The sequence below is a fragment of the Athene cunicularia genome (genome assembly GCF_003259725.1).
Source record: "Athene cunicularia isolate RWA chromosome 1 unlocalized genomic scaffold, athCun1 chr1_part1, whole genome shotgun sequence".
Classification (NCBI taxonomy): domain Eukaryota; kingdom Metazoa; phylum Chordata; class Aves; order Strigiformes; family Strigidae; genus Athene; species Athene cunicularia.
This window is the reverse complement of record NW_020799091.1, coordinates 45,497,902-45,518,949: the sequence shown is the minus strand read 5'-3', so window position 1 is coordinate 45,518,949 and position 21,048 is coordinate 45,497,902. Positions and strand designations below refer to the sequence as shown.

Sequence of the window (21,048 nt, the reverse complement as noted above, 5' to 3'; positions counted from 1 at the left end):
ATCTTCCAAAACTGAGTTGAAAGAAATCACGTCAATCTCTTCCAAACAAAAACTTTCAGAAAAGGAAAATTGTGGAGAATTTTATATCAGAGGCCTTGAAAATCATATAGAAAAAAAGAATCTTCAGGAGATGGCTGTGCTTTGCAACCTGAAGAAAAATTAGATGTTTAAAGCCAGTAGTGAAATTGCAACCTCTAAATGTCACCTGGAACTGATGGTGAAAAAAAATCTTTTAATTATCATTTAAAGGGCCTCATAGAAACACTTTAAAAATTATACGTTTTATTTTATTTTTCTCCAAATAAAGCCTTATCAATTCTATTCTCTTCCCACATTTTTACTGAAAATTTAAATAAGGGACAATTTGCCTCACTGTTGACTCAAATTGCATATAGTTCTCAGATCATCTTAAGCAACAGGATTTATATAATCCAAGATAAGGAGTATACTGTGCACTCCTTAACAGTATGTACATTCTTCCTGTTACATGCACATCCTACTAACTGCCCAGACAAAAGATGTCCTAAGGCTACCTTTTCAGACAGTGAGGTACTTGCTGACAGCTCTGGGCTTTAAGACAAATTAAAATAAGCCAATTTTTCAGTCTGTAAGTCTAATAAAGCTTCTAGCTTTCAGTTCTGTCAATGACTATGAATAAAATTCCCTGACAAGAGAGAAGACAGGATGTTTAGTTTTCTGATGAGGGTGATTTTAAGGTGAAGACCAGTTCTGCAACTCCTATTTCAGTTCTCATCAGTGAGAATCTCCTGTCATTAGAAAAGCAGGAACAAAAAGTTTTCAAGTCCTATTTCTCCATCCTGACTACTCAACTCCCTTTTCACTACTGCTCTGTGGTCTGAGTGATATTTGAGGGTGTGATGGGCACCTAAACATATATAGGGCAGCTTTTCAGTCTCTCAGTTTAATTTGGTGATGTCAATGTGTACTTGCATTTATCATATACAAGTTTTGTACATATTCTTTCACAAACACTGTGTCTGTTTTGTTCAGAGCTTCAAAATATGACTTCAGGTTAATGTTCTCCCAGTGATGCATGTCCTCATGACCGCAGCCACTCACATATTAATTTCTGAATGCTTCCTCGTTTTAAAAGATGCTAGACAGTTAAGTCACCAGACCAAATAATCCTGTAAATATCAGGGACAAAACTATACTTGAAGTCTGGAAAATTAATTGAGAAAAAGATTATATCTTTCTTTTGGTGCCAGAAATGTTTACATTATTATTTTATATTACTGAAAACTTGCATATAACTTGTGACAGAAATTAAGATGGATTTTGCTTCTCATTTTTTCACACCCTGAAAATCGCAGAAAATAAATTTAGACTTTGCACAACAGATAGAATAGAAAACTGTCTTTCAGGACAAAGAATAAAATTTGCAGTGAGAACATAATGCAACCATTTAATGAAATACACGGTAGAGTAGATCAAAGATCAAGTATTAGTTTAGAAGTCTAAGCTGGTGAATGCCTTGTTATGAAATTTGAAATTCTTAATGAATAAAACAAAGAAATTATAAGGTGCTCATGAGAAATGCTCAGCTGCAGAAGGCTGTTATTGTCTATGAGGAAGATGGGAAAAAAGTACATGAAAATGTAGACCTAATTTTTATGGAAAATATTAAATCTATGTTCACTAATCATATTCAAATCATTCCCTACCAAATTATAAAGGTTAATTTCTTTCTTTGGACAGATGCTTAAAATATAGATAGTGATCAAGTATGCATTTGTGTCATGGCTGGCATGAACAAATTACCAAACATAGTCAATAAATTCCTTGAGTTATCTTTAAGATAGAATGGAATAACAAGGTTTGCAAATATTTGGTTAGGATGTTTCCCTAAAAAGTATATTTCCAGAATTTCATTTTACATTTCATGTATGGGATCCACATGAGAAACCATTTGTCTTATTTTCATATTGGTAAAGGACTCCTCCTTACATAAAATGCTGTCCAACACAAAGGTGAAGAAAGGTCATCTCTGACAGATGAAAGGTATGTCTATATTATTTTTTTTAGGCTGGATTGCCAGTATATATATGGAACAAATTTTCCAGTCATTCCCACATAGCATTCTTTAGTTTGCTTTGCAGAAAAATCTCAGAGCACATGAACTGGATTATTCTTGGATAAAAAGAAAACCAAAGTTTTGACAGGGGTCTGAGATAACCCCTGAAATAAGTACTCAATGGATGTCAATGTCTCAACAGTGTTTCACCCTACGAACCTGTTCCTGTAGTTCTTGCTAAACAGAGCAAACAGAAGTCAATCTGTACTGTAGATATCTAACATGAAGATTTAGGCTTGCACACAGATCAGATGGAAAGTCTCATGGAAAATGAAGTTAGATAATTTTGCAGCAGAATTATTTAGGATATAAAAGACAAGAAGCTTTTCTTTTGTAACAAACTGGAAAGAGGAATGCTTTTATGGTTGCTTGAATCAGTTTTTCCCTCTCTCCACTAGCTATGGCTCTATATTCCATACAGCTTTTTTGATTACTGCAAACTCTTTCCTGAAAGCATCATTTCTGAGTCTCCAGCAGCTTCTGCAGCAAAGAGTAAAGGTTTCACTGTTAGAGGTTCCTCACGCTCACTCAATCAGTAACAAACTGGTGCATACTTCTAAATACCCATAAGAAAAACTGTTGTCTACTTTTTTCTTGCTATACAGCTATTTTTCAGTAGACTAAAATGCTTGTGGTTATAATATAATACAAACACAAACATACATATGAATCTTTAAATTGGTTTTACAGACATCAGATTGGATTTTTAAAATTCTGTAAAAAAATGTTGGGGAAAAACAAAGAAGATTTTTTTTTTTTACAAGTTAATTTTCTTGTCAGAAAATCATACACCTTAGTATTCAGTCCTGTCCCTTGATATAGTTTTTTTATGAGGGGAAAAAATCTTTTCATCAACTCTACCTCTTGGGTTTGGGAAAATACCCATATTCAGAAAAGCATCAAGTGAACTTTACCTGTCTGGAAAAACCAAGGCCATATTATATATTTGATTTTGTCATTAATAATCTTATTTAATTGAAATACAAATTTTAGTGTGAACATATTAAATGTAGGAGGATTTTTTATCTTTTTTCTTTTTCAGAAGCAGACACACTGACTATGGTATTCGGCATGGTGAAGGAAAAGAAGTTTTCTAGCTCAGATTTGTGTAGGTATATGTAGGGCTTTGTTTTTCATTCTTTGACAAGAGCCTCTATTTCACTTGGTAGTCATTCTTTCAGTGCTTTTAGGCTTAAATTAAATATTTACATAGTTAATGTGACACAGAAGCTGACATTTTATTAAAAACCCTAAACACTAAGTAAATCACTGTTGTTTTCTGAAAGATGTGATACCAATATGTGGATAAAGAGGTTCCTTCTAAAAATGTCCTGATCATCTTCTGATACATAGGATATTTAATATGTAAAATGTTCCAACATGTTCCAACATGTCTGCATGCAGATATATCCACCAATTCCAAACAGATATCTCCCTTCAGAAGACATCAAAGTTTTTGTCTCTGATCCTAGGAAATCCTGCCACTCACACTGTTTCCTTCAGCCTAGAATATAATGTTTCTTGTTAAACTTTTCCCTACTTGTTAGTCGTTGTTGACAGCAACATTGGTGGTAGAAAAGCCCTGCACTGGTGCCACAGCATGCTTCCTTGTTCTGCTACTAGACCTCTGACACAACCCAGACAACCCAGTTCTCCATGTCTGGATATCCTGGCCCTTCAGTTGGAAGGAATGTACAACAGTCATCTAGTCCAACTGCCTGACTAGTTCAGGGCTGACCAAAAGTTAAAGCATGTTGCTAAGAACATTATCCAAATGTCTCTTAAACACTGACAGTCTTGGGACATTGGCCACCTGTCTAGGAAGCCTGTTCCAGTGTTTGATCACCCTCTAGCTAAGGAAATGTTTCCAAATGCCCTGTCTAAACCTCCCCTGGTTTAGCTTTGTACCATTCCCACATGTCCTATCGCTGGATACTAGGAAGAAGAGCTCACCACCTCCCCCCTCAGCTGTAGAGAGCACTGAGGTTGCCCTTCAACCTCCTTTTCTCCAAACTAGACAAACCTAAATTCCTTAGGTGCTCCCCATAGGATATTCCACCAGTCCTTTCACCAGCTTTGTTGTCCTCCCCTGGATGTATTCAAGGCCCTTCACATCCTTCTTAAATAGAGGGGCCCAGAACTGCACACAGTACTCCAGATGAGGCTGCACCAAGGCTGTAAATGCAGAGGGATAATCACCTCTTTTGACCAGCTGGTTATGCTGTGTTTGATGTACCCCAGGATGATGTTTTCCCTCCTGGCTGCCAGGGCACGCTGCTGACTCATATTAGCCTGCTGTCTACCATCATCATTTCTGGTTCAGATCCCTTTCTGCAGGGCTGCTCTCCAACCGCTCATCTCCCAGTTTATATTTGTGTCCAGCATTACTCCACCTTAGGTGCAGAATCCATCATTTCAACTTCTTAAATTTCATCCCATTAATCATATTCCAATGTTCCAATCTATCTAGATCCCTCTGCAAGGTCTTACATCTCTCAAGAGAGTCAACAGCATCTCCCAGTTTGGTATCACTAACAGATTTGCTAACAGTTCATTCAACTGCATCCAGAACATTGATAGATAAATTGAACATAACTGGCCCTAGAATTGAACCCTGAGGAACACTGCTGGTGACTGACTGCCAGAAAGATCTAACCTCATTCTCTACAACACTTTGATATATGCCCTTCAGCCAGTTCTTCACCCAGTGCACTGTGAAACCTCTCATCCCACAGCTGGACAACTTGTCCAGCGGATGATGTGAGGGACAGTATCAAAAGCCTTACTAAAATACAGAAAAACTACATCCACGACCTTCCCTTCACCCACTAGGTGGATGACCTTCTCATAGAAGAATATCAAATTAGTTAAATAGGGCTTTCCATGTTGACTGCACCTGGTGATTGCACTATTCTTTAAATGCCCATCAGCAGCACCCAGTACGATCTTCTTTATAATTGTTCCAGGAACTGAGGATAACATCTCTGTAGCTCCCCGGGTCTTCCCTCACACCCTTCTTGTAGACTGGAATAACACTGCCCAGCTTCCAGTCAGCACAGACCTGCCCAGACTCCCCAGACCTGTGGTAGATGATCGAGGTCCTACTGTAATATCCTCTACCTCTGTCTGTACTCTGGGATGAATCCCATCAGGCCCCGTGGACTTGGGCACATTCATCTGATAGAGCTGGGCCCTTACAACTTCAGTGTCCACCAATGGAAAAACTGTTCCTACACTCGTGGTCATACTGATCAAGCACACTGTGCTTTGGTCACCAGCCCCCATTTATCCAGTCTGATGGTCTAATGCCATTTGTGTCCCTTGACAGTTATCACACACAGCCACAGTTAATGCCTGAGAAGTGTCCCCAGACTCTCATCTTGCTGTAAAAGCAGACCTTCCCTGCTGTGCTCGTTTTGAAGAAGATCTAGCAGTACCAAAAAACATACAGGCAGAAAGGCTGAACAGATCAGCTTTTATTTGAATGCAGATCTTTCCATAGGAACTTGCTGGGCCATTGTACCCATTGCTCCACATCCACTTTCCCTCCTTTCTGAGTTACAACAATTAACTGACACAGTTATCTCATCCTTGTAGCATGTCCTGATTAGTCTGATCCATGAACATGAAAGAAAGACTGTGCAGAAACTTCTGGATTATCTCAGGATTTTCAGTTGCCTTATGGGAACAGGGAACATGGCACTGTCCTGGGTCCATGTCCCACAACACAAACATCATTTATTAATCTCCCAGCAGTTACTAATTTCTAATACATTTTGGTAGAAAATTGGCACAGGTTCCTGCAGCTCAACAAGCTAACAGGGAAGGACAAGTTCCTGGTCTGGGAGGTGACATTTCCTTGTGCAGAGTAGTGCCTTCTGGGTAAGGGTTTCTCTTTGCTTTAACTTCTCTCTTTTCTCTCTTTTCTGTGGCATGAACAGGCAAGCTGATTGAGGGTGAAAGTGGACAAAGTGTACAGGCGTGGCACTAGTTTTAGACTAAGAACTTGACTGGATGTGCTGTGTGACCATTTTGTTTGTGGGTGGACATTGATGCTGGCTTCCTAAAGCTTTTATATGTGTATGAGTTATACATATGATATAGGTATATATAAAACCTATATTTATATTTTTATCTATATGTGTATGTTCACATATGGTAAAAGTTGTAACGGAGAAACAGTATTTATTCATTCTTCTCAAACAGACAGAGATATAGATATATGGTAAAATAAAATAAATTTAAAATGTTTGCTGACTGGAAAGAAGAGGGAGAGGAAGAAATAAAATATCTTCTATATATGCTTTATATTACTGGGAGGTACTCAGATTGGAATGATAGGGTCTGTATAAGAAGTGGCAACAATAAATAAATTATAGTTTCACATAAAATGATGGGAATTTGGAATACATTGTTAAAGTAGTTTGGAATCACTGAACAATTTCAGTGAGTTGCTTTATGTACTGCCACTGGAGCCATCTGTTAGTTAAATGACAGCTCTTCTGGTAAACATAAACTATGTTGCTGGTGCAAATGTATGTGCTAGCAGTGAAAGTAAATATATCCAACAGAAATAGATTTTGTTTCCTATCAAGTCATAGCACTCATGGCCTCATTATCATTGCAGAGCAAAAATACCTATCACACTTTAATACTTACATGACAGTATTCCTTATTTATGTAATTGCTTAATGACACTTGGGTCTTTCTGAACAAAGTAAATGATGTCATGATTAAGATGAGAATATCTTCAAATTCACAATCTATTAAAATTTTTACTCCTTGATGAAAAAATGGATGCATGAGCTCATCCTGAAAAACAAAGTATGGAGATAATCCATAATTTAAAATATCATTTATGATATAAAATATCACATATTTTGCAGTCTTATTCTATTTATTGGTCTGTTTAACTTTTTCACTTGCCTTTAGTAGTACCAATAACAGTTCAACATACTTAGTCACTCCTTGAATTCCAAGTTCTTGTAGATCTTTATAATTATCATTAAATTGTTTGTAGTAAAGCTAATTTGATAAATTATGTTTGATCATAGCCTTTCTACACAACTGGTTTCAAGGTAGTTTGTAATCTTACAAAAGTGTTTACCTCTAGTAATGAATTTTTAAATATTTCTTGAAAACAATTGTAATTTCATCAGTATTGCACAAACTATAGTCACCTATGATTTTGTCATTACTTATTTATTCATACTGCTGTATGACCAGTCACTGATAACACACTTGTTTTCTCAGGTGAAAGACTGATAATAAACAAGAGCAAAGAGTGGCAAGTATAATTCTTCCAGAGAGAGAAGGGATTTGTGGCATAGAGGAAGGCTGAAAGATTACAGATGGTTTTGTACATTTAAAATAGTTATCTTAATTTGTCAGATCTTTTTTTCACTACTGGCAGAATAAGGTACTACGTACAACCTGATATCTGATTTTTTTCCTTCTTATTGCCATTTGGTAGGTTTCCAGGGTTTGATAGTAATTTTTAGAAAACCCCTCTACTTGAAACCATATTCCCATCATAACCTTGTTCAAAGCCTGTTTGATGAATTTAAGGAAAATGGTGAAACAATCCTAGAGTCAAGTACCGCTCAATTGTAACAAGGAGTTAGCTGCATGTCAGTGGCTGAGCGTGACTGATGCCAGGTATCTGTTGAATTTTAGAGATGCATGTATGCAACATCAAATGGTCAATGAGTATTTGTTAACTACCTGATGTCAATCTCAATACTTCCCAAGCTACTTCAGAGTTTAATACACTGTACATTAAGGTTCAGATTCTTAAGGGAAAATGAGCATTCACATGCCTTTTCATGTGTTTAAATTAGATGTGGGAAAACACTGACAATGACACTCAGGCCTGACCAAAAAGCACTGTAAACTGAAAGTTCTGTAGATGAGTGTGTACATCCGCCTGACTCTTGGCACTGTTGTTCTGTACTGGTCCCCTTCTTTCAGCCTCTTATTTAGGTCCTTCTGGGAGTCATGAAACAAGAGCTTACTTGTGTGAAGTGCGGGAATAGCCAGGTAAGCGTCTGCCCCCTCTACAGACAAATACAGAAGGAGGATTTTTTTTAACCTTTTCCCCTCATAACTTCACAGTCTTGTGAGATGAAGGCTGTCCTGTTGCAGAGGATGCTGTTGTGTCAGAAAATACATGAAGATGGATGTATAGACAAGTGGTTAGGAAACTCAGGTAGTACTGGTTCCATCTCAGTGTAAAAGTGTTTGTTTTGTACAAAGTAAAGCATCTTAACAAGAAGGCCAAGAGCTTCCAGCTTCAGAATAACCGTTGTTTGCTGATGAAGACATTCTTCCTGCAGGTAGGAGGCATGGATTACTGTCCCTTGGGCAGAGAATATGGCAACTTAATGCAGTGCTGTTAATGCTCCAGTCACTCAGGAGCTGGTCCCAAAGGATATCGAGGCATTCAAGTATCTGAGTCAAAGATAATACCTATGAAAGGAGAAGAGACACCACCAAGGACTAAGACTTTCTGGGTTTCTGATAAATGGAGTTGAAATCATTACTGACAGAAGAAGCTGCTGGGTTAAAACTCATGGATGATGGGAATCTTCAGTCTTCCTAAATCCGCAATTATTCTGGATTTTAATGCTGATCTCCTGTTTTCATTTTTCCTCTTTTAAAAGACATATTGGATTTCAGGATGTGGTTTGGCCCCATCTTCATCTCTGTCTTCAACTCACTGACATTTTTAATAGGTCTTAAATATTCACTCTGAAGAAAAATTATTTCTAACAGAATATATCCCAGTTATCTCTTCTAGTTCACCTCCCATTGCTTTATTTTCCACAAAGCAGGGCTATAAACCTGTTTAGCCTTACACCTTGTTTTCTCTGTGACCATGTTGGTTTACAGCAGGTATGTCAAAACTGAAGAAGGGAACCATGGGAGACTCCAATTTGTTACTTATTTATAAATGTGACATTATACATCATGCAAAATTAAAATCTTCAGCTTGTTCTTGCCCCAGTTATTTTAAGAACAGTCTCTTCAGAGCTTTAACAGTCCTTTGCCATAGATGGCATAAATGTGTGCACTTTCCAGCTGCTGAAATACGTTAATTTTTGGCTGTGGCCTTAATTTTATTTATCAGCTAACTCTAATAGACACAAAGTCACCACTTCTAGCTGGGTGTTTCAGAGGAAGCACTTCGTGCAGTACTGTTTTACATCTGAAGTATGGCTGTAGCAGACATGGGAAGTCCAGGCCAGGATGGGGCAGAAATGAAGCACCCTAAGGCACAGCATTGTGTTTAACTACCCAGTCATCCTCCAATTTCACATATACTATGGTTAAGTCTAGGGCAGCCTTAGTTCAGGCAATGGGAGGTGTCACCTCCACGGGAGGAAAAAATAAAGAATGGAACTACTGGAAGAATATTTGACTCTGGTAGGAGAGTGGTTTCCTATTTCATAATTACAGGTATAAAATGTGCTAATTTAGCAAACTGCCACAATTTAGTTTCTACTAAATTGACCTTCATTTTGGACTTTGCCAGAAGGCTTGATTCATTAAAGCTCATCGAGTTATTAGAGATATTTGCTTGAAAATTACTATAGGACTACAAAGTATTCATGGCAGCCTGAATCATAACTTCAAAAGTGTACCCTAATAACTCAGAAAAGATAAAGTTGACTGAGATTTCATCCCAACTCTGCTGATCCATAAGTGAGTCTGTCAAAATTCTGTGGTGGAGGGGCTAGAAATATCAGAATTTTTCCTGGTTAAATCTGAGGATATTTATTTTTGATGTCTAAATTATTTTATCTTCCTATCTAAAGTAAGTTTTTACTTTAGTAGTTTACCATAAACTGAGCAGAATACCCTGTACTTTCTTCAGTCATTAGACTCAGAGATTGCTTTACAAAAATGATTCCTTTTAAGATATATTTATGCCACAGCATCTCACTTTAAAATATCTAAGCATTCTATCATATCATTGCATCTGGCTCTGTGCTCTTATTAAATCAAGTGTGTCATCTTGTGCTGCTCCTACCTTAGAGACATAGGAGACAGTGCTCTGGGATTGTCAAGGGATATGAGAATGTGACCATTATATTTTATACAGGATGTTAAATGATTAATATTTGTAAATTAATGCATTTAAATTATATGTGCATGAGACACTCCAAGTCTTGCAAATATATCTGAGAGACTCATTTTAAAAAAATGCACCTGACAAATTCTCTTTTCCTATTGGAGTCTATTTGGGCTAGTTGAGTGAGAAAGAAACAGTGGCATGTAAGAATTATAATACACAAGATATAGTGTATTTCTTGGCAATTATAACATGCCTAGGAAGGTGTTGTAAGGCATAAGGCTGAAAGGCCAGATGACTTTACCCACTTGAGAAATGCAATAATTCCCTAGAAATGCACTGCCTGGAGTATATTATTACTGTTATGAAATAGAATTCATGAATAGAAAGAAGGAAAATTGTGAGGAGGGGGACAGGCTTATCCATGCATGTACTGGCTACTATTAAAGTGGGTATGACATCAGTCACAGCCAATCAAACAAGTTCAGTAATGTCCAAAGTACTACAGACATTTCATAATTAAGTAATGAGACATGACAGGGCATGAATTGTGTTGTATTAATTCTCACCGAGTGTGTTGTTGTAAGGCAAGAGAATGAAGGCTGGGCGCTATCAGTCCAGCCAACTGTGGATTAATCCTTTCCCATTCTCACAATGGAACCTTTTATTGTGGTTTTCTAAAATGTTACTTTTTAAAATATTTATATTGCTAATTAAGTGATGAGTTTCTAAGCCATGATGGCAATTAGCACAATTCTTTCCATAATTCTGGGCAGTGAATTGTGCTCTCCACTACTCCCTACTCAGATCCTCCACAGTTAGTCAAACCAGCTGTTTTCTATTGTCCGTTTGCTAATGTATTCTAATATCCTGCTTCCTAATGCCTACTCTCATATCTGCATTCATTTGCATATAAGAAGCATCTAGATATGCCAGTAATAGTTAGTGAAGTCCTTTGAGCATATAAAGTGTTATGGAAGTGCTAAATATGGCTTTTGTTTACTATTCAAAGAAAACACTAATGTAGTAGGGGGTATTGTGCGTGTCCCTTGTCAGTCAGGACTTTGTTCCATTCACTGTATTTGGGAACAGCGTTTTTTAATACTAAAAATAAAGCTTTTGGATATTGTGCCTTTGAAAAAATAGGGCATCCATTTTTCTTTGTTAGTAAGTGACTCCCAGTCAGACCCCACTTACTTAAAATATCCGTTTTTTTATAGTATTCTATATGGTACTCTACACTGCTCTCTAACAATATAGATCATTTTCTTTGGTGATCTGAGACTGGCTCTGGGACCTAGTGCTGGCGCTTCACATGTACAGTAAAGGTTTTGGCTTTGATTTCAATAGGAGACACTTCACACTTAGTAAGCTCACGGAATCTACATTCCTGAACAGGTTGCAGAAGATTCATCACCAGAGGCATCCTGAAAAGTACACCATGGTTCTTTGCTATATAAAATCATGAAGCGAGATGCCTAGGCAAACAAAGAAATCCACCTGGGCATTCATCTGTGATTGCTGTTCTGCTACTATAGCTAGAAACACTCATTAGCATATAAAAGTCCCTGGAGTGCCACTGATGGGGCAGAATTGGCTCTGTGTCATTCATGCATGGGGCAGGACATCACTGTGGCCTACCACATGTCCATGCGGACTGTCAGGGCCAGAGGATACTGACAGTGAGAAAACTTGAAACTTCACTTCTGCAAAGAATTGCAGAAATGATTGCCAAGATGTTTGTTCTGTAGATCCATTCTGTAGACAGAGTCGGTGGAAGAGGCATGAAAATCTTGCACTAGCTAGCAGACATAGATGACATGCTTTTCTGAACCTCATACCAGTTATTTAATTTCATGGGCAAAGATATGAAAAAGTTTATTTGGTGAACATTAAGCAAGCATGTACTATTCCAAAATGTTAATAGCAATCATGCTTTTGCATGTCATTCATTCCCAAGCCCTTCATACACTTTTCTCTGACAGTCAGTTATTTTCAGAGAGCAATTATTTAATAGCATGTAGTTACGCAAACACATAATTGAAACTAGAAACAGCAAAATATATTGTCTATATTTCACAGAATCACAGAATCGTCTCTGTTGGAAAAGACCTTGAAGATCATCCAGTCCAACCATTAAACTCACACTGACAGTTCCCAACTACACCATATCCCTCAGCGCTATGTCGACCTGACTCTTAAACACCTCCAGGGATGGGGACTCCACCACCTCCCTGGGCAGCCCATTCCAATGCCTAACAATCCATTCTGTAAAGAAATGCTTCCTAACATCCAGTCTAAACCTTCCCTGGTGCAATTTGAGGCCATTACCTCTTGTCATATCGCTTATTACTCTGTTAAAGAGACTCATCCCCAGCTCTCTGCACCCTCCTTTCAGGGAGCTGTAGAGGGCGATGAGGTCTCCCCTCAGCCTCCTCCAGACTAAACACCCCCAGTTCCCTCAGCCGCTCCCCGTATGACATTTGAAACTGCCAGTGTAATTACAAATAGAAAAACTATAATTACCTGGACTGGAATTGTTATCATTATTGACATCATCATAGGACATGAGCCAGGCCATTTATCAATGATGTTCCTGCAAAGAGAAGAAATATCATTCTTGCTATTATATACAGTAATCACACACTTGACATTCAGCACTTGGCTCCTAGCATTTTATAAAGTGTAGATTCATTTGTACCTTAAAATAATAAATATTTTCTTTTTCACCTAGATGCCTTATAACTTTGTTTTAAAAATTAAAAGATGATTCAGATTTTACAAGTGCCTCATTCTGAATGATGTTGAGAGATATCATTGGAGTAAAGAACACAGCAGTGGTCAGGTAGATGCTCAGTAGTATGTCATATTGAAAATTACATATTACACTCTATATAAATGTATGTACATGTCTATATGCAACCCCAAAGAGATATATACAATCTTATTGGAGTAAGAGAATATATTACACTGAAATTTTTGAGTAGTTCCTCTCAGCTCAGCATGTCACAGGACCTGCCTTCATTCATTCACTTTGCAAGATCATGAAGCATTTTTGTCTGGAAGCAAATAGTCATGAATCAAGGCAATGTGGGAATTTTCAAGCATTGAGATATTGAAGAAAAAATATTTCTTTCCAATATTTTTATGGCTTGGACCCTCTCAGCATCTGGATGGTACCCACTTGTCCGCTTCTCTACTATGTTTTTTTAGTATGCCCTTTGTGACTAAGACTTAAACACACTGCCAGTGTAGAGTCATTCTGGTCCAAACCTTTTAACTGCCATCATTTACCCTTCTGGGAAAATGAAGTCAGGCTAGTGCCTTGGAATCTGGAATGGTGAATACAATTTATATTTTAACTGTGAATTATTTTACATGTGGTATAAAGATACCTTTTAATAATGGACATAATTTAAACAAATTAAAATATATAGAATTAAGACATCTGTAAATATGGATGAGCCCACAAGTAGTTCCAGATTAATATGTACTTACTATATATACTTTGTACTTACTATATATACTTTGTTTTGCTCTATGGGCTTCTCAAGCTTTCATACTTCCCTTGCCTTAGTTTTTGGCAGGTTTTCTGGCAAAGGATAAGTGACTGTTAAGGAAAAGAACACTGCTTGTGTCTCTTATGGTGTATTTGCACTAAGTTGATGACTGGTTATTAAAGTGCAAAAATCAACATCTGATTTGGTTTATTTGGAGTGATTGATCATTTATTTCCCCTCCCAATCCTGGAAACACAGCCTTAGAAATGTTCTTTTCTCTTCAAAATATTTATCAGAACAAAAATTAAATGTTTTCATCTCCTTAGTGATTCTTGCTTTACAAAGTTCACAGCTTGAGTCTGTTGCCCATATGTGGGAATTTAGTGCTATTTAAAACACCCTTGGTTTCAGGTTCGACTCCTAGAGAGTGATTCAAAGGCCTGAACATAGGTGTCTAATATTGTTTAGATGCCTTAGGATATTCTGCCTGGAATCCAGCTGCTGCTTCAGAAGGGCTCTAGTCTCCCACAGATCTTGTGTTATCTCGTGTGGATGCTGTGAATACCCCAGGATGTTTAAAATTGTGCTAAACAACTATGCTTAGGCACCTGCACTGCCACCCCTCACGTTCCCAGCTCGTAGCAAGAATTCCTGGAGCAGGCAACATAGGTTTATGTTCATGTTGCTGTATTTCTAAATGCCCCATGTAAGGGCAATTCATGACTATTCAGGGACATTTGACAGCCCGTTGGCTTGCCATGAATATTTACAACATTCTACCTATTGTACAATAAAGTATGAAGCCTCATATTCTCATTTCTTAAACAATCAAAACATACTTGTAGATTAATTTTAATGCACATATTTTTTCCATTTGAATACGTCGTGATTAAAAGTTCATGACCTTGATTATATTATGCAATTTGAGAAATCGCCAACAATGTCCATGGTGATTAAATATTCTACTTTGTAATTATTTTGTAACTTTTGTTCTGCTCTTTGCTCACTCCAAAAATTATCATAAAATTTTGAAAGATGTCCTCAGTGCAGAATATGTCCATAAAATATTAAATATTCAATTTTCCTCTATCATGGCTTGAAAAATTCATAATTACATGATGATCCACATAATAACTCATTCTGAAAAGTCATATATGGCACTCCCCCTGTGACTGAGTTAATAATTTACTGCTGTGTGGGATTTTCACTCTGCACTGTTAGTCTTGGGAACATTTATTAAGCAAATGTTCATTTGCAAAGATCAGAATGTGAATGAAGAGGGTAAGAATTTAATGAGGAGTGACAGACAGGTGAACTGATTCCATATAGTTCTTTACTACAGGAGAAAGCAAATAGCTTTATCTTTCATAGCCTCGATAGACACATGAAATGAAATATAGAAGAAGGGGCAAAAAGGAAAAAAAGGTACTCTCCTAGAAGGGCCAATGGAAGGATAAATCAGAGGAACTCATGAACACAATTCAGACCCATTGAAATGGCTGTTCATATTCTCTACCTTTGGACTTACATAAGAACGATATCAGGACTTTTTGTTTTTGAGATCTTTGCCTAATTTTTCAATAGAGTACTTTCAGTATTAAAGAAAAAAAAAAAATCAAAACCAAGAGTACAGCATCAGTTTATCTGACAGCAATATACTCCTGGAAAGCAAGACAATTTTTTTTTCTAAATGTAATTTATGCTTACCCTTTATCATTTTTAGATGTAAAAAACACTTGCAAGCAATATAATGCAGGAACAATATCACAACTTAATAAATGCTTTTTTCAATAAATAGTGAAAAGATTTACTATACATTAACCATGTAACTTCTTTATATGATTTTTGGGTGTCATCTAATCAAATACAAGTTAAATAATATTGATTCTGGTTTTAATTTGTCAGAGAAATTCCAGAAAAAATTAAATGCCACAGGAAGGTTTTATAACTGATTCAGAGTTCAGTTTTGCAAAATATTGAGCATGTTGTTTCTGACACAGCAAAAAGCTAATACTCTTATACAGGCTTATGAAATAATCTCCTTTAATTGTAAGTGATTATAAACGTAGGTGTTTTATTGACTAAAGAACACTTCATTAAACATGCCACAACTTCAGTAAGACCAAAAAGTCTTTCTCAATCTATTGCAACTGGGATGTGTAAGAGTATGGCATACAGTTATACTTTCCACTGATATCTAAATATAAGGTCTCAAATTATTTATACCTTTTTATACAGAAAAAAAGATGTTGACTCATATGTCTTAAGTGAACTTGGACAAAACAGGAATTTCCAGTTGGCTTACTTTATAAATTTACTTTCATTCCAATGTGGATGGTTTTCAGTGGATTTTTCTTATCCATTTAAATTGAAATATCCTAAAATATTTTTGGCCTCCAGAGCCTTGAAATATCCTTTTTGAAAACTGCAACATTTATTTCTGAGATCATTGCCAAGCTGAAAACAACTCCCATGAAGATGAGAATTATTCTTCAGGTCTGTTAGGCTTATTTTTTTTTTATTTCATTTAGGCTGTGGTGGATAATTATGTAATCAATAATGCACAGTAATTTATTTTTTGAAAAAAGAAACAGTATATAAAGGGAGATGTGGGGGCAAAACTATGAAAAAGCATATTTTCTGAAAATGGTGCAAAAATTATTTTTGCTAAAAAGTTACACATTTTGAAAGAGAATTTTCAAACAGTTTGTGTCAGATTAATTTTCTTGGATTTCTGATGGAGAATTCCAGTCTCCATGCTTTATTAGTGGACAGTTTACCTGAGAAACTTAAAAATGAACAGTCAGTCATTGGAAAGATTTCGTTTAGTCACCTTGTACAATGACTCTCATCTACTCTTAAAAATGTAGGAACTTTTAAAGAGAAATTAAGAAATGCCTATTTCTCTCAAGAGGCTAGACAAGAAGCTGACACTGATAAACTCTGGTTCAGCTTTCTGGACCATTTATATCAACATAGAGTCAAAGGAGTCCAATCTCAGTGTCCAGAGCATAGAAAATAAGAGATTTTGAATAGCAGGTGAAAGAAAGGGTTTGTGAAATGCACATCCTTAATTTCTCCTTCAAGAGTATGTAATATGAGAAAGTAATGAAAAGGACTGACTGAAGCAACAATAAAGATGACTGGGAGAAGGAACAAATGGCTGCAAAAACTGGCAGAGGTAAAAGTAACTATTTCACAAAAGTTACTTACATGAGATTTTTTAACTAGTAAATTAATTAATTAAGTTGTGTAGATATGGAATCCTTTGTTTTCAGGTTATTCCTAGTTTTATCAAGGGTCAGTTTGGAAGGATCTTATTTAGCAACTTCATTTTTGACATGGGTCTGAAAATAAGAAACTGTGGATAACATTTGGTTTTAACATAAATTTGTGGGGTATATTCAAAGAGGATGAACTGGGATATTATAAAAGAAGAGTGAGGTAACATTGAGAACTGAAGAAAAGAATCAGATTAAATTTAATCACACTGACTCAAGATATATAGAGATTTTTTCCTAGATCTTATTGGATAGGTATGACAGACATGGGAAAGACCTATTCACTGATTGCAAGAAAAGAAACTCATTTGACCAAAGACAGATGTATGCCATTACAGTCAACTGGGAGAAATAGGCAGCACTTTTATGGCATAGTCCATTCAATCCTGAAATAGATATTTGGCAAGATTAGTGATTTCTTAGTGCCTGTTTCTCTAAATCGACCATAAAGGAACCCTAGCATGAGTACTTAGATATATCTGTGTGAGATTAATTTCATCTAAGGGAACTATGAGCCACAAAACTGATGTGGCCATGAAAAAAAACCAACAAAACCAACCAAACAAAAACCAAAACAATCTAATAGGTATGTCTGTTGTGGTATTCCTCAATAAAGATAAAACAGTGTCAATGTCTTTGTACAAATGGGAAGTAAAAGCTTGTGTGTAATGGCATGGACATACTCATTTTCTGGAAAGAGTAATTTCAAACTGGAAGAGCTGTAGCAAAGAGTTACTGTGACACATGAATGGGGAGTCTACTTTGTATTAACTTTGGAGTTCATCAGAAGTTAACAAACATTTTTTAAATTAAAGTGTAAAATTTCCAAAAAAGTAATTTCTTGATTTCAACAAAGTTCATGAGAAGGAGTTAAGAATGCCAGCCCTGGTTGCAGGGGACCAATTTCTACCCCCCTCCTTTAAGTGAGGTCCCAGTGAGAGGTGACCAGTGATAATGCTAATTCCTTCACCTTAATCCCAGGTCCAGCTCTCATCGTAGTTGTCCCATATCTTAAGAGCAATAATATTCCCTGTTTCAAGATTCATTTTACTTCCCAGAAAGAGAATCCTAACCTCTACTGTGCTGAGGTCCCTCCATTACCAGTCAGACCTCATCCACATTTATCCCATTATCACCATTATGACAGATACTAGCTTGTACCGAATTTTCACTCCTAAAACATTTCATAGAGACAGAATAGAATAGTACATTAATGAAGAGACAATCATATGGCTGCAAAAGAATAGTGGGTAGAAGCTGTAAGAAGCATAGTTTGATGTCATGGATATCTAGTAATGGGACTCAGTGATCCAAGAGTTCGCATGTAGTGCCGTTTCTTCAGTATTTGTTTTTAAAGTAATTCTTACATATACATATTTTCAAGCATCCCTGATCCAGACAAGTTCGTTGTAAGAGTCTGGGATTAAAGGAAACTACTAGCATTTGTAAAATGTAATTTAAGTTTCTGATAGCTTTGATGAGTAAACACAAAAAAAAAAGTTGGTTTAATTTTATGTACCTTATTTGAAGACTTTAAATTTAATTGCTTGAGGAGGCTTCTCCAGACATACTCTTCTTCAGCATATCCCTTTTCCTCAGCTGTTTGCATCTATGAAGAAGGTTATATCTAGCTTAGTTTCATGGTTTTCGTGGTGTTCTTATTTTGAAATAATTTTGAATATTTGCTTTAGATCTATTTGCAGTGCAACTTTAGTGAAGGGAGATTATTGGGGGCGGGGGGGGCATAAGATAAGGATGGGAAAGAAGAGTAAGTTGGGTTTGATCTTGAAACTTTGTCATAGGTACTTTGTGTGAATCAGTGCTCACTTTTCTTTCTTCTGCAGACTAGGAGCACTAATAGCTACCAACCCCTGTGTGAATTCTGAGTGCTAGCTTCTACTAGAGGAACAGTGTTATTCAGACTAGCTAGGCACCCTGTCTCCTGAATTATACAAATTGTACCACCTGACAGTTGGGACAGTTCAGAGTTTTGCTGCAAGCTCTAGTTTAAGATACCTGAATTTAGGCACGTATGTGAAGGACTGTCTGCCTGCAAGATAAGTGGCTAACTCCCATCATAGTCAAAGGACATTAAGAGATTGATTCAGCTGCCTGAACACACATGTTTACAGGTGGGGCAAATACAAGGCAGGTCTATGGCAGATGTGTAACTTTGTGGAACAGCAGCAGAAGGCCATGTTCTGGGGCATTTCTGTTGAGAGCATGTGCCTGTATGAGGCCAGCAGAACTGACCCCCAAGCCAATAAGTCAGAGGAGTCTGCAGAACTCTTCAGTCCACCCTAAAGTAACAATTTGTACTTGCTCCGCAAATTGTTTCTCCAGACTTTATCAACTGCATAAGAGTAGATCTCCATGCTTAACTCATATACATTCACCCTAAATGCAGAGGTCTTAACTTCAACCTGAATCCTGCTTCTCGGAACTAATGCATTTGCTTCAATATAGGTGTCTAAAAGATATTTCAATCTGGACTCCATTGGAGATGCCCCAGGATATCCTATTTGGTCTCCAGCTTCCACCCAGCAAGTGCCAGGGTCTCCCATCAGTTCTGTATCAGGTTTACTACCTCCATGCAGGTGACTCAGAGTTTGATACTTTAGGCTGTGTGAAGTGGCAATAGATTTCTATATTTAGGCAATTAAATCAAGCCCTAAGTGTTTCTTGGTGTGTATTTCAGAGGAAATGGGGAAAAAAATCTCAGAAGATAGAATAACCTGAATGTCAGGTGCCATAAACAGTGAAAATAAGTACTTGTAACATTTTCCAACATTTTCAAAATTCTATTTTTTGGGGGTCTTTTTCACCTCATTGACATTAAAATGAAAAATTTCTGAGACATGTCAATGTTGAATGTTTTCTTTTCCAGATTGTGGTTTAAATGGTACACAGTGTCAAAGAACACTTCAGGCTTTGTGTTTGGTTTGTGAAAAAACATTTTTTCTAAACAGCTTTAAATTGCTGCTTTCAAAATGTTGCTTCATTATGCCATTCATGTACTCATGTAGTACAAAAGAACAGCAACCGGTCAGATCTCCCCAGTAGGGACAAAATCAGTTCAGTTGCTTTTATTCCATCTTATAAATGGCTTAGCACAGAGTCCCTGCCAGAACTTAATGCTCTGGGCTTTCTGCATGTAGTAGTGGACGGTGCCTTGGGGCCAGAGTTCAGAACATCACTACTGAGATTTAAACTCCACCAGGGCCAAAAGGAAAATGTAAAATGTCACAATTAGCATTTGACAGCTGCAATCGTTTGTTAAATGGGGGGAAAAACTGGGAGAAGTAGGAAAGATAGGTTTGTTGATTATATTGGGATAATTATACTGTGGCATTTTGCAATGACATATACCAACAAATGTTTTATAGCACCCTATTGAAAGTTTCGATTGCATCTGTTGTTAAATATAAGAGTATCTGGAATTTGGGCATAAGATAAAATAAACATGTCAAGACTCATTAGAATAAAAACCTCACTACTGTTAATAGGGCAATAAGAGCACTAAGCTACACGTAGTAAATCTAGGCTCGAAATGTTCATAATGTAGATGGCAAAAAAACCTTCCGGTATAAACTGTCTTTATATTAGTGAAGTGACACTGAACTTTCCAAGATATTTGTCAAATTAGTCATTGACAGTGTTATGATTCCAATGATGCTATAATGATAACAAACATATAGGTAAAATAAGGATATTCTGAAGTACTTAATCAAAGGATTTAGTTTACAAATGAATGTGAAAATTATATAGTTGAGGGGAAAACATATTTAGTGAGATCAGATTATTTTTCCAGAAATGCCCTCTGACCTCTGCTCTGTACTTCATTTCTGTCACACCAGATAAGGAATCTATTACCAGTAAGAGATTTGCCAAACATTTAGAAAGTTTACTTGATAATTAATATTAAAGCATGGTATAGTTTTTCCTTTCCTAGATGTAGTGTCACAATATTTCCAAGAAGAACTTTAACAATTATCATGAGACTATTTAGACCAGCAAACTAAGGAACAAGTATCTAATTGGCTTATCTTTATCACTGGTTTAATCTAACAAGCTACAGGCCATATGATTTAAAATTAC

General features: G+C 36.7%; 1 long non-coding RNA gene across 1 annotated transcript in view; it reads right to left on the bottom strand.

Moving 5' to 3' along the window:
- The window catches only part of LOC113485360, a 227,058-nt gene that overhangs the window by 65,310 nt on the left and 140,700 nt on the right, over window positions 1-21,048 (bottom strand). Inside the window, exon 3 of the long non-coding RNA XR_003399411.1 lies at window positions 12,696-12,765. This is a non-coding gene — a long non-coding RNA (uncharacterized LOC113485360). The remainder of the gene's footprint in view (window positions 1-12,695; window positions 12,766-21,048) is intronic.